The sequence below is a fragment of the Camelus ferus genome, chromosome 5 (assembly GCF_009834535.1).
Source record: "Camelus ferus isolate YT-003-E chromosome 5, BCGSAC_Cfer_1.0, whole genome shotgun sequence".
In the NCBI taxonomy this organism is placed as follows: domain Eukaryota; kingdom Metazoa; phylum Chordata; class Mammalia; order Artiodactyla; family Camelidae; genus Camelus; species Camelus ferus.
This window is the reverse complement of record NC_045700.1, coordinates 15,330,635-15,343,173: the sequence shown is the minus strand read 5'-3', so window position 1 is coordinate 15,343,173 and position 12,539 is coordinate 15,330,635. Positions and strand designations below refer to the sequence as shown.

At 38.3% G+C, this 12,539-nt stretch overlaps 1 protein-coding gene across 2 annotated transcripts in view; it reads left to right on the top strand.

Annotated features, from left to right (window-relative positions):
• Positions 1 to 12,539, top strand: part of NCKAP5 (NCK associated protein 5) — an 829,955-nt gene that overhangs the window by 478,771 nt on the left and 338,645 nt on the right. The window lies entirely within an intron of this gene.

Here is a 12,539-nt window from a genome sequence, read left to right as displayed (position 1 = left end):
CCCAGCACAGTGTTCCAGTTTTAACCTATTCAGTATTAGAACTCTTCCAGCTACCTCTCTTTCACCTTCTTCACCACCCCTTAACTAAAGGTTTCATGCAGTAAAAGTAATTTCTTAAGACCTTCTTGGTCATCACTCACCTCCCCTGTGTTAAATATTAGAAACTTAATCCTGGTTGTAGGGAAGCCAGCTGTCTATAAGTAAGGTTTTTAGGGCTGCTTAATTAAAGAAAAAGAGTTTAATTAGTTAAAGAATAAGTTTAACCCCAGCTCAGATGTAATCTCAGAGGACCACGCAGAGGGAATAATTAGGAAGCTGACTTTTATTTCTCTGCTCAGTCTCAAGTCAGTCTTTTTCAATAGAGAAGTGGAAAACATCTGATCTTGAATAACCCAGACTCCCGAGAAGATTAACTAAGAAAAAAAATCCATTAATAACGATTACTTTACCTTTAGAGTATTAAAGGATTCAAATTCCCAGGGTTCACTAAATTTTAATGATTCCAATAGCATTTCCATCTGAGAATCTCAAAGAATTTCACAAATATGTGCAGCTGCACATATGCTTCAAAGCAAGTGCTTTTATTCCTCTTTCTTTCTGGTGATAAAATTATGACAAAGGTTAGCAAATATTTTCAAGTATCAAAGGCTGTTTGGTGATAAATAAAGACTATAGGTGACCTTTTGTTTATTTCATCACTCAAATAGTTAGTCTACATTTTACAAAACTAGTGTAAGCCAATTCCCCTGAGAATGTGTGTATGAATCTTAAGGGACATATTTTAATATAAAAAATGTAGAATAATATTCCTGGACTAATGTTTCAGAAAATAAATAGCAGCAGAAAATAAATGTGCTCTGAATTACAATTTCATGTATTATATTCCAGGCTGAATTTAGCGGATGGAAAAAATTTTGTTGTTCCTTCTCCGAATAGATTTAGTACAAAGGGTGTTAGCATCTTTGCATGGTTTTCATTTTACAAATAGGAAAGATTACTTTCTTTTAGCTGGGAGAATGCAGATTTCAAATGGTGCAAAGGTTGCTCATTTACTTATTTTTCCTACCTAAATAAACTCCCGCACATAAAACGATCTCTCTTTTTCTCTCACTGGCACACCATTCTAATGCCTTCTTTTTAGAGTGTTGCTTTCTCCCAGCTCTTTTTCATCCTTCCTGCCCACTGAATCTTCTACACACAATTAATTAACGTGTTTCTACCGAGCCCTAATTTTGTTACCAAGACTATGCCAGGTGCTGTGGGAATCCTCAAGAAGTATGACACTGAGGTTCCTCCCATCAAGTGACTTACACTCCAGCCAAGGGGCTGTAAAAATTATTGAAGGAGCTGAGCAACCTAGCAGGTGCCAAATTGTCAGTTACCAGGAAGAGGAGCGGTGGTCAGAGATAGGACAAGGCCAGCAGAACAGGCAATGGCCAAATCCCCTCAACTCAATGGAATGTATTATCTGTCTTTTCTTATTGGGTCTTAGCACATCAGACTGAATCGACAGTTACCTGTCTATGAATATTACTTTTGTCTTCATTCTGTTGGAACTTCTGGGAACCAGTTTTATATCTGTATACCTTTTGTCTTTAGCACTAGTCCAGGGCACGATAGTGACAGTGTTCGTCAGTTAGGTTTCTTTGAGTCAAATATCAAAAGATGACCTGGATTTAGGTTGACTGACCAAAGCATGCTGGAGCCCTAGAGTTACAAGCAGAAGGCTTGGTGATGGAGCTGAGTAGGATGGGGATCTTCAAAAGGGAGAAGAATGTCCTGGCCAGGGTGCACTACATCCATTCATTCCAAAGGGAAGGGAAACCAATTAGTGTTTTCCACCGCTTACGCTCCATGGCCACTGATTGCTGGGGTGCACTGTATAAAACCTGCCCATGCTCAAAATATACAGGTCGTGAAGAAATGTTTTAAAATATGTCATTGTGAGGACAGGCTGAAACAATGAATCATAAAATCGTTTTAGTAACTTAAAAGCATTTTGAAAAGGTAGATATTAATAGTGATTATTGTTGTTATTCTGTTTCTAGCCAAGTATCTGCGGGAAGTGCCACAGTTTCAATACTAGATGAAAACAGGTCTGGTTAGATGTGGCAATGTGAGTGTTGCATCACCAGGTGGGATTTTAATTTGCCTAATAATTATGTTCATTCAGGAATCCTTATATTGTCCAGAGAATTTGTGGTAGAGGACATTTTATTAATCTTACAAGTTATTCCTACGTGGCTTTTGTATAACACACATAGCCTTCATTCACTAATTATTATAATTCTCATAAGGAAACAAACCAATGATGATGGCTTCTGAAAACTTTAGTTTTTTAAGTTAAACATATTGAGACATCAGTCAGCGGAAGGTTAGTAGCTCTGGGCTAGGTAACTGATGTTTAACGCTTTAACACAATGAACTACACGTATTGCTGGCTTTCTGTATGCCAGGCATATTAAATCCTCCATAAAACTCTGTGAGGTAGCTATTCACATTTGGATTATTTTAAGAAGACAGAAAGGCTAGAAGATATCCCAGGTGATGGTTGAGCCTGGAGCCCCAACGTATAATAGGGCACTCTTCTCCCACTGCACTTAGCAGAGAGCACCTCCTTCTAAACGTATCTCATGCAAGGGCTGATGTTTGTCATCCCTTGAGTGCTGTGAACCTCCCATCGTGGTGAGGCCCCGTGACTGAGGAAGGTGTGCAAATCACAGTCTTAAAGTAAAAGAGACTTAATCCTAAATTGGCAGGGACTCTAAAGACATCAGTTTAACAAATATTTTTAAATGCCTACCTTTTGTAAGGATCTTTCTCTTTACTCTCCAGTGTACATGCAGACCAAAATTCTTCTGGCTGTTTTTAGGTGTGGGGGTTCATTGATATCCTCAACTTTGCACGTCATTTTTTAAAAGCTGAATAAGCCTTGCCAGTGCTACTAACTCCAAATGAGTCTGATTGCTGGTTAACCAGAATGCTCAGTGTGAGTCAATGGGTGTTGCAGTGTGAATAATTGTAAATGCTTGCTCCTTGGTCCCCCTTGCAAACAAGCCAGCTCCACCAGCTTCATGAGGTTTTCCTGAAGTGTTTACAAATTTTAAATAATTAAAATTAAAGTGAATGGAAGTCCTTTGTAATTATGACTGCAGTGACATCATCATCATCCAGGCAATGGGAAGGGGGTGGGGTGGGGACAGATGGGCTCTTTCCTATTTAAAGTCAAAATAGTTATGTTGAAAAAAATGATACCAGATATTTTGGAAAGTTTCTCTTGTCAGTTAGCCATAGGAAAAAATAATACTTTGAGAATCTATCATCCAGCACATTTTTTATTGTCTTTATCAAACACATACAGATTAGATTCACTTCATAGGAAGGTTTTTAGATCATCATCGATCTTGGCGGCCTTAATGAATATTAAAAGCTCATGAGAAAGCAGTGGTTTGGTTCGTGAGCAGGTAGTAGATTTCATGGGCATGGGGGGCAGAGAGCAGCTGAGACTCTATACAGAGAGGTTTTTGAAAAGTGCCCTATACAGCACTGTTTATAAGTTGGTCCTTAAATAAAGAACTTCAGATTGGAAAAAAAAAAAAGCATACCCATCAAGTTCACATTGCAGGCATTGCAGGCATGAAAATTAGCTGGAAGACAAGGGCAGGGTACAATCTGCAATCTTCATGGCCAGCTGAAGTAGCCAGAAACAAATGTAATTGAATTTACTGAGGACAAGTGCAGACTACTGCACTTTAAGTGACTCTCTGTGGCCAAAGAGGGGACAAGGGCAATACACTCAGAGATTTTTCCTCGGCAGGAGTTGTTTTGATAAGCTAAGCTATTAATTTACTTGGACTGGGAAGATAGAGCTAACAACAGAATAGGCAGCTACAGGGATGCTTGGCAAGATCACCAACAAAAAGAGCATCAAACTCTCCTGAGCTTTTGTGTCTCTTCCCTTCTGGAGAGCACGTGTGCCAATGTGTCTATTTCCAGAATTTTTTCTTTCTTTTTCTGAAATCATGTAAATCATTTGCAGTACTTTGCCAATTGCCCTAAAAAAGTTTTTAAACTATTTCTAAGGGCTGAGTTGTTCTTCTCTCTTTAGTGAAATGTGAAAATTCATTGGAGGGTCTCTACTTTTAAAGCCTTCATTTGTTGTAAGAATTTAAATGTTGTGAAGAAACTTAAACCTTTAGAAAAGTTATCTAGGAAAATAGATGTGATTTCTTCATTTAGGTATTTTTAAAAATTAAATATTTTGGTTCAAAATTGTATAGAGAATAATATAATGAACACATATCATCTCCACCCAGATTAAGAAATAGAGGGTTATATAGAGAGAATCGAACTGTGGTCGTCCTTGTTTTTCTCCTTGATCTGATTCTCCTGCCTCCCATCTCAGAGTTCATCTTAAATTCAGTGTCTATTAATCCCACACATACCTTTTTACTTCTACATATTTATGGACCCCAAGTCCACATGTAATGTTTTCATTTATTTTTTATGAAGGTAATCATTAATTACCCATAAAGTACACAAAAGTAAAGCTGAACAAAAAGAAGGAAATTAACCTCTAACTGGAAATGATGTTGACCTTGAAGGTCTCCCTAAATTAGTCAATTTAATGCCACTCCAATAAACATATCAGCAGGCTTCTCATGGGTAGACATAGAAATGCATATAGATGTGTGTATGTGCAAGTGTTAGTATTCATATGTGTATTTTCTAACTCTAATAAGAGACCCTGGAAACAGTGACCTCCTGGAAGCAATGAGCAAACGTATGGCCCAGGACTTGGGTTCTAAATACCATTTTCTAATGAAAGGAATCAGGAGTCCTTGGGAAAATGGTTGATTCCAGATCTAAGGCTGAGAAAAAAAAAAAAAAAGAGCCTGAAATATCTTGTGGTGCCAGAAAGTAAGGAAGAGCTTGAAAACTGATGGGCCACCTTGATGGGAACAACAGCAGCTTGAAGGAGCTGCTGATGGCAAAATCTGGGACAACTTGAGCAATAAAGTAAATGACAATATTGGATTATAGCCCCTGGAATAAAATAAATACCCATGAATCCATTCTGATGTGAAAAATCAAAGATAAATATGTGTCCTCTTGGCTAAAATCAAGGGTAGTGTCTGTTATTAGTTTTCCATTTATAAAACATGATGAACGTGGTGACGTACGTATGTATCCTGCAAGTTTCTTTTTCTTTTTTTTTTTTTTTTTTGATTCAACATTTTTGGTGAGGTTTAGCCATGTCGATGGTATGCCTGTGTTCTCTGCCACATAGTATTCTATTACATGGATAAGCCACAAGTATTTATATTTCCTTTGTGGCACTTACAAAAAGTGCTGCTATGAATTTTCTTGGCCATGTCTCCATGAGAACTTGTGCAAGAGCTTCTCCAGGGGCATATAAATAGGGAGGAGTGAAATTGCTGGGTTGTTGGGCATGCTCATTCCTGACTTCACTAGATCTTGCCAAATGTCTGTCCAGAATAGTTACCTTAATTTACACTCCCTCTGGGAGTACTTACATTCTTAGAGCTCTACATCCTGCCAAGTTTTGGTTTTGTCAGATTTAATTTTTTAGGTCAATCTTGTGTTTGTAAAATAATATTCATGGTGGCTTTAATTTCAATTTACCCATTACTACTGGAACAGAGCATCTTTTTACACATGTATAGGCCATTTATATAGAGTTAATTTTCTGCAAAGTTCCTGTTCACAGGCTTTGCTTAAATTTCCATTGAGTTGTCTTCTCTTTGGTATGCGGGATACCAGTCGTTTTCTGACTGCATATATAGCAGGTACCTTCTTTTATTCTGTGGCTTACCTTTTCAAAATTTTATTTATGTCTTTTGATGAACTAGGTATTTTGTTTTAATGCACTTACATTTATCACATTTTTCCTTCATTATTTGTACTTCTAGGGGTCCTGTTTAAGGAACATTTCCTATCCTAGATTCATAAAGATATTATCCTCTACTAGAAATATTGATTCTTATGTATGGTTTGAGGTAAATGTCTAATCATGGATAAATACTTTCCCAGTAATTAACTGAGTAGTCTGTCTTTTTCCCATTGGTCTGTGGTGACAGTTTTGTCAAATATCAAATTTTCATGTGTAGATAGGTCTATTTCTGGGCTCTTCTCTCCATAGCTTTTGATTCTTTAATGAGACTTAGTATTTCATTGGGCAAGAACTACATCTTTATAGATTATTTCAAGCATACTGACATAGGTATCATTGACTCAGCCTATCTGCCAGGCAATAACAAAAAGAACTAGTGCAGAATTCTCAGCTGTGTGTTCAGCATTGAGCTGGAAAGAAGGCAAGAAAGTACACAGGAGGAGAAAATATGTGATAATGTCCTTGCCCTCATAGATGGATAAGGAAGCAAGTGACAAACTGTTTCAGATATCCGCTCCGAGCTAAACTCAGAGTGAGAAGCTCTGGGTAGTTTGTTAAAAATCATTCTTGGTAGACAGCGTTATTTCTTATGCAACAGTTAGAGAATACTTTCAGACAAACTTTTTTTGTGTTAACTTGTACATTTTAGTCTGGTGTCAACTGAAATAAATGCACAACCTAAAAGTTGTGAGTAATGTTTTATTTGGTGGACAATTTTGAGGACTCAGCCCAGGATGACAGCCTCTCAGATCACTCTGAGGGACTGCTCCGAAGAGGTAGGGGAGGAGCTAGGTTATATAGGAGCTTTACAACAAAGGCCAGGTAGTTGGAACAATAAAAGATTACTTGTTAACTAAAGAAAACCAGACATCTCAAGTTAAAGAATTTAGCATTTTTCTGTGTATGGGAGGAAGCAAACATTTGGGCTCATTGAATTCATTCCTTTGACAAGCACCTAGCTATCTAGGGCCAGTATCCTGTCCTCTCTTATTCTGAGTCCCCTCAGGGTGCACCATTGTAAGTGGCTGCAGCAGCTGGGCTGCAGGCCTATCTTTACTAAGAGTTGGCGGCAGCCGCTGATGACTTGATGGCTTCAGCATTCTTTGTTTACTGAAATGGTTTGCAGTATTTTTGTTCACGCTAGAAATGCTAGAAAAGTTCGAGGAAGTGTTAGGCACAGTATGTAATTTATTCGTTCATGAAGAAGCAAATATGATTAAAGGTAAACAGGAGGATAAATACTGGTTAAAACTGGGTCTTTTTTTAATCTCTTGAAGTCTGTTTCTCTTTCAAAAGTTCAATTAGTTCCTTGGCAAACATTTCTAACTCTTCTTCACAAACTAATAGGTGACACAAAACGTTAAACCCCCAAACAGAAACCTTACCATGGCTCTCTAGAATTCTTCATCCAATCCCAATCCAATCCCAGTGGACCTCAGGTGGGAAACCCTGCCCACTGGAATGCCAGACTTTCCATCCAGTGACTATAGAAGCCAATCCCAGGTTCCCTCACCACTCATCTGGACGTCCACAGCATGAGCCTGGATCTCACCACTGAAATTCCTGAGGTCTTTCTTTGATATAGGAGCACTGTGTCTCTCACTTGTAAAAGTTGTATTCCTCGAATGATGTTATATTGAATTACCTAATTAAATGGTATTTTAGACTGTACCTGGGATTTGGTTTCATCAAATAGGGTCACATACACAGACACAGAAATGAATGTTATGAAAGAAAAACTTTATATAGTCATGGGTTCCCTAGAAACAGAAGGCCCAGCATACCATGCAGGGCCCCACGGGGAAGCACCAGGCTTAGTCAGGAGGCAAGGAGAGGGAGGGGAAGGCGTGGACAGGGCCTTCATTATGATTTCCTCAGGAAAGGTAAGGTAAGATAAGCAAGTTTAAGGTTGGCTAGTTGCAATAATTTCAGTGAGCTCTGCTGTAGGGCCTGTCTCTAGTGGTCTGCTACCTTGGCCCTGGGTGATGAGGGCAGAGGAACATTACCTCCTGGAGTAACAGAACCAGCATAGAGGAGGCGATTGGGAGGAAGGGGTGTGGACTGGTTACTTTGCATATGAAAGGCACACTTCAAAGGGATGTTAGATACCTGGGAGGGGCAGGGTCTCCTGGGTAAGCAGGGACTCCGATTCCAGAGCACCAAGAATACAGAATATAAGGGGGGGAAAGTTAATACAAATGGCTACAGCCTTATTTTATATTAACATAATGCTATTTTTAATATTTCAAAAATCCTAACCTTGAACCTATCTGATGCAGTTCTTTAGAATTTTTGACGTATTTAATGATTCTATAAAATTATTTCTCTCAATGTAAAAATCTAGGGAATCTCCAAAAAGAACAGTGACACTAAGATGAATTAGGTAGAGTAAACCTTGAAAGAAAGGCTAATTTTCACTCATCTATTTAATTGGGGTTAAAATAATAATGCCAATGAAAAGTTGTCCCAGTATGGTTGAATCTGTAAGATTCATCATATCTTCAATTAATATTAAGCATTCATTAAGGGAAATAGGAAAATCACAGGTGTGTGGTCACACACACACACACACACACACACACACACACACATCTAGATGAGTTTACAGAGTAGTTAGACAGTTCCTGTTAGACCTCAGAACACTAGTATGTGAAACAGAAACAACTGTGGAAGAAGGATGTTTGTCAGATCCAATGACCTATCAGAGATATTGTAAAGAACTATTATAATTACTTCCCTTTTCACTGAACGATTCTTTGGTTTCATGTAGAAATTATTTTATTGTCAGCTCACCTTTCTTTTGGAAGAGTCTCTTAAACCAATTAACATATGGGCTAAGAAAAAAATCTACCACCTGCCTGTGTAACCTCCTCCCACCCTGACCACTTACTTTCCATTTATATATACCCCAGCAGCCCCTTAGCGAGACACCAAGCAATTAGTAAATGCTCACTCATATTTGCCAGACATTGGGCTTTTTGTTGTGTTAAGACCCTTGAATACATAGAGAAACTTGAAAATCAGTGGAAAAACACCTTCCTATAAATTTAGATTATATGGTTGTCTTTTATAATAAAAACTAAGTCAAATCCTTACATAATAAAAATTAGTAACATTTAGTTATCAGATAATCTTCTGATCCAATCATCAAGCATGTCATAAAAAGAGGCAAATCAATGGAGTAAATGATATTCTTTAGTGTGTTTGTTCATTCACAAAATGTAAATTGCAATGAGAATAATGTTAAATGAGAATTTTCATCAGGAAAATACTTTCTGATAAAAACTCAATTTCTTTGCTTATTTTACAAAGAAGGTGCATAAGGGCATTGTTTATTTCTCTCTTGAGAGACTGAGAATGTTCTGTTGAGAAGAGACAATGTTTGCAGTTTTAATCAATACAGAGCAAAAGGCTTATATACGTTCACCACTGAATACGTTGGTCAAATGTTTGATTAAGCTGGTTTTTTCCTGTGATATATAACTCACCTCATGTAATTTTGTAAGTTCACTTAGCAGATGAAGCAAAACAACCTTTTCTCATATGGAGCTGGGTTCAACCTCAACGCAAATAAGACAATTTCAGTTCATATACTTCATAATAATGATCAACTTCAATGCCATATATATATACATATATATACACACACACATATATATACATACACACAGACATCTCTCTCTTGCATAAATGTATCTTTTAAGTATCTGTCTACTGAATCAGTGTGGGTGGTAGGGGGAAAAAATTCCTGACATGAATATTCTAATAGTTCATGCAGTAAATGAAAACTCCTTGTGAAATTCCTGCTTTTAACACTACTATCAGCATCTGAATTTTAACTGAAATAGTCAGTCAGTTCTCGTCATTCAGGATGGACAATCATTCCCACCATAGTGACTAATTTTGTGACTTCAGATTCTACAGTTTGTTGTAGAGGGAAGTCATGATTTTTCCCCAGTTCAGCTCAAGTATGTGCAATAGGTGTCTTGCTGGGCCCGTCGCACTCCTGACACAGTTTGCCTTTTCTTCGCCTAAGTTTAGTTTCAGAGCAACTCAGAGAGAAGTAAAGAGCATCTCCTTTTCAAAGTTTCACAGTTGTCACAAGAAGAACGTGCATTTTTTTAGTCCACCAAAGAATCTGAAATATGCAAAACTCCTTTTGGGTGTTTTACAAACTCATCGCTATTCTTAGGCTGTTGCTTTGCATAAGTTAACATTTGTCATTGTGCTCAGGTCATTCCGAACCTCTTATCTACTCCAAATTTGAATGAATAGCCCAGAAATTATTTAGGAGAAAATGCAATAACTTTTAATTATTTTAGAGAAATAGAGAAATTGCATGTAACCAGTACTGTTGCCTGTGTTACATGATTCTGTAAGGTAGACCAGCCCAACCCTTCACAACCTCCCATTTCAAATGTATCTAAATCAATTCCCTTTTGTAAAGGGACTCATTTTCATGGCTGTCTGGTGTCGACTGAAATAAATGCTCAGCCTTAAAGTTGAGAGTTATGTTTTATTTGGCGGGAGGACTCGCCGGGATGACAACCTCTCAGATCACTCTGAGGGGCTGCTCCGAAGAGGTAGGGCAGGAGCTAGGACATATAGGAGCTTTACAACAAAGACCAAGTAGTTGGAACAATAAAAGATTACTTGTTATTTAAAGAAAACCAGGCATCTCAAGTTTAAGAATTTAGTGCTTTTCTATGTCTGGGAGGAAGCAGACATTTGGGCTCATTGAAATCATTCCTTTGACAAGCACCTAGCTATCTAGGGCCAGTATCCTGTCCTTTCTTATTCGGAGTCCCCTCAGGGTGCACCATTGTGAGTGGCTACAGAGGCTGGGCTGCAGGCCTGTCCTCAAGGCGGGGAGGTGGGGAGCAGGTGCGGGCAGCAGCTTCTGATGACTTCGTTTCAGCATTCTTTGTTTACTGATAGGGTTGCAGTTATTTTCGTTCACACTGGTTACACCCAGATGCCTCAGATGAGATGCCCTTCCGCGTTAACCTTCACCATTCTTTCAAAGGTTGGCAACATCCTGTGCAGATAGATTTTTATTTTCCCTTGCTTTTTTAGAAGACAATTTCTTTTGCGAACCAAATTGGTAGACTTAAATAGATTTTTAAAGGACACATGTATACCTCTATAATGAAGTATGCAATTATCCTGGTATTAAGGACATATGCACTTTCCATTTAACTTAATTCAGTAAACTTTTATTTATCCCAGCCTTGTTCAGGCAGTGTTCTGAGCATACACAAGGATGGAGAATGCCATAGCCCTGATTCTGAATGATGTAGTCCAGCAGGCGGATGGCATTCACAAGTAAGTGCAGTCACAGTGCAGGATGTGCGAAATATTAGAGGAGAAGTATAAACACTCAAGAACCAGATGGAGGGAGGATCAGGGAAAGTTTATAGTCTGTGCCTTTTTAGATGGATCTTTATTAGACAAAAATTGAAGGCTGAAGAGTATTATAGCCCACTTTTATTCATTCTCAGTTCTATTAATGAAAGGATGCCAGATGTACTTCTGAATGAATACAGAGATTGAAATAGTTCTCCTCTGTAAGTGTTTAGGCTGTCAATTCTGAATAAAGGGGACCTTGGATTTAAAAGCAGTGTTTGGAGGGTATGAAATCAAATCAAGGATCTTCCAAATTAAAGCTGTATTTAAAATACATTTAAAATATATTTAAAATCCATGAGCTAATGTGTCTGATCAGCTTCGGTTTCTGGTATATTGATGTGTGAATACTTTCCTATTATGAGTAGATTTTTTTTCCAAACAAGTCTTGTTGATTTTTTAGCACCCATCTATTTTAGGGAAGTGTTTGTCCAAGTGTGGTTCCTGGGCCACCTATTAGTCAGGAGATGCTTATTGAATCAGAATCAGAAACTTTGGAGCTGAAGCCCTAGTGTCTGCATTTTAGCTGTGTCTTATCCCAGATAGACTTTGTCTGCCAGAGTCCGATATCATGGTCTTACACTATGGAAATTGTTCAGAAAAGGAGTGGACTTGTATTTCTTTTCATATATTCCTTAAAACGTAGTTTTAGAACCATACATCTCCCCTGTTATTTCCATTTAGAATTTTACTGACTTGTTCTAATTTTCTTCTTAATGCCTATTCAGTATATTTTGAGTAAATTGTCCAGAAATCACTAAATAGTTAAAAAATAGTTAGGAATTAGAGGACAGCTTTTCATCATGACCACTCTCCTTAAGGAGTGTGCACACTGTACTTTCTCCCAGTCTTGCAAACTTGGTGGCTTTGGTGCTCGCATTCAGAGTTGGCCAGTGGTTGCCTGGTACCTGGGACCATGCTGACATCAGCCTCTCTGATAACTGTGCCTGGCTCTGGGCTGTACCCTCCATGCTCCAGACCAGGCTCAAGGCAGGACTGCTCTTCTTTTCCCACAGAGGTACAATCTCAAGTACAGATTTAGTAGTGTTACATACAGGAGGCGGGACAGTATGTTCCTAATCTCCCAGCATCTGAGCTGCTAGATTAGGGCTAAACCTTGCTGTGCAATTGTGTGTGCAGAGTTGTGGGAGGATTTAGTTGTGAATGACCTTGAGGCAGTTTGTCTATTGCCTGGAGTTCAAGATCAGGAGTTCTGATC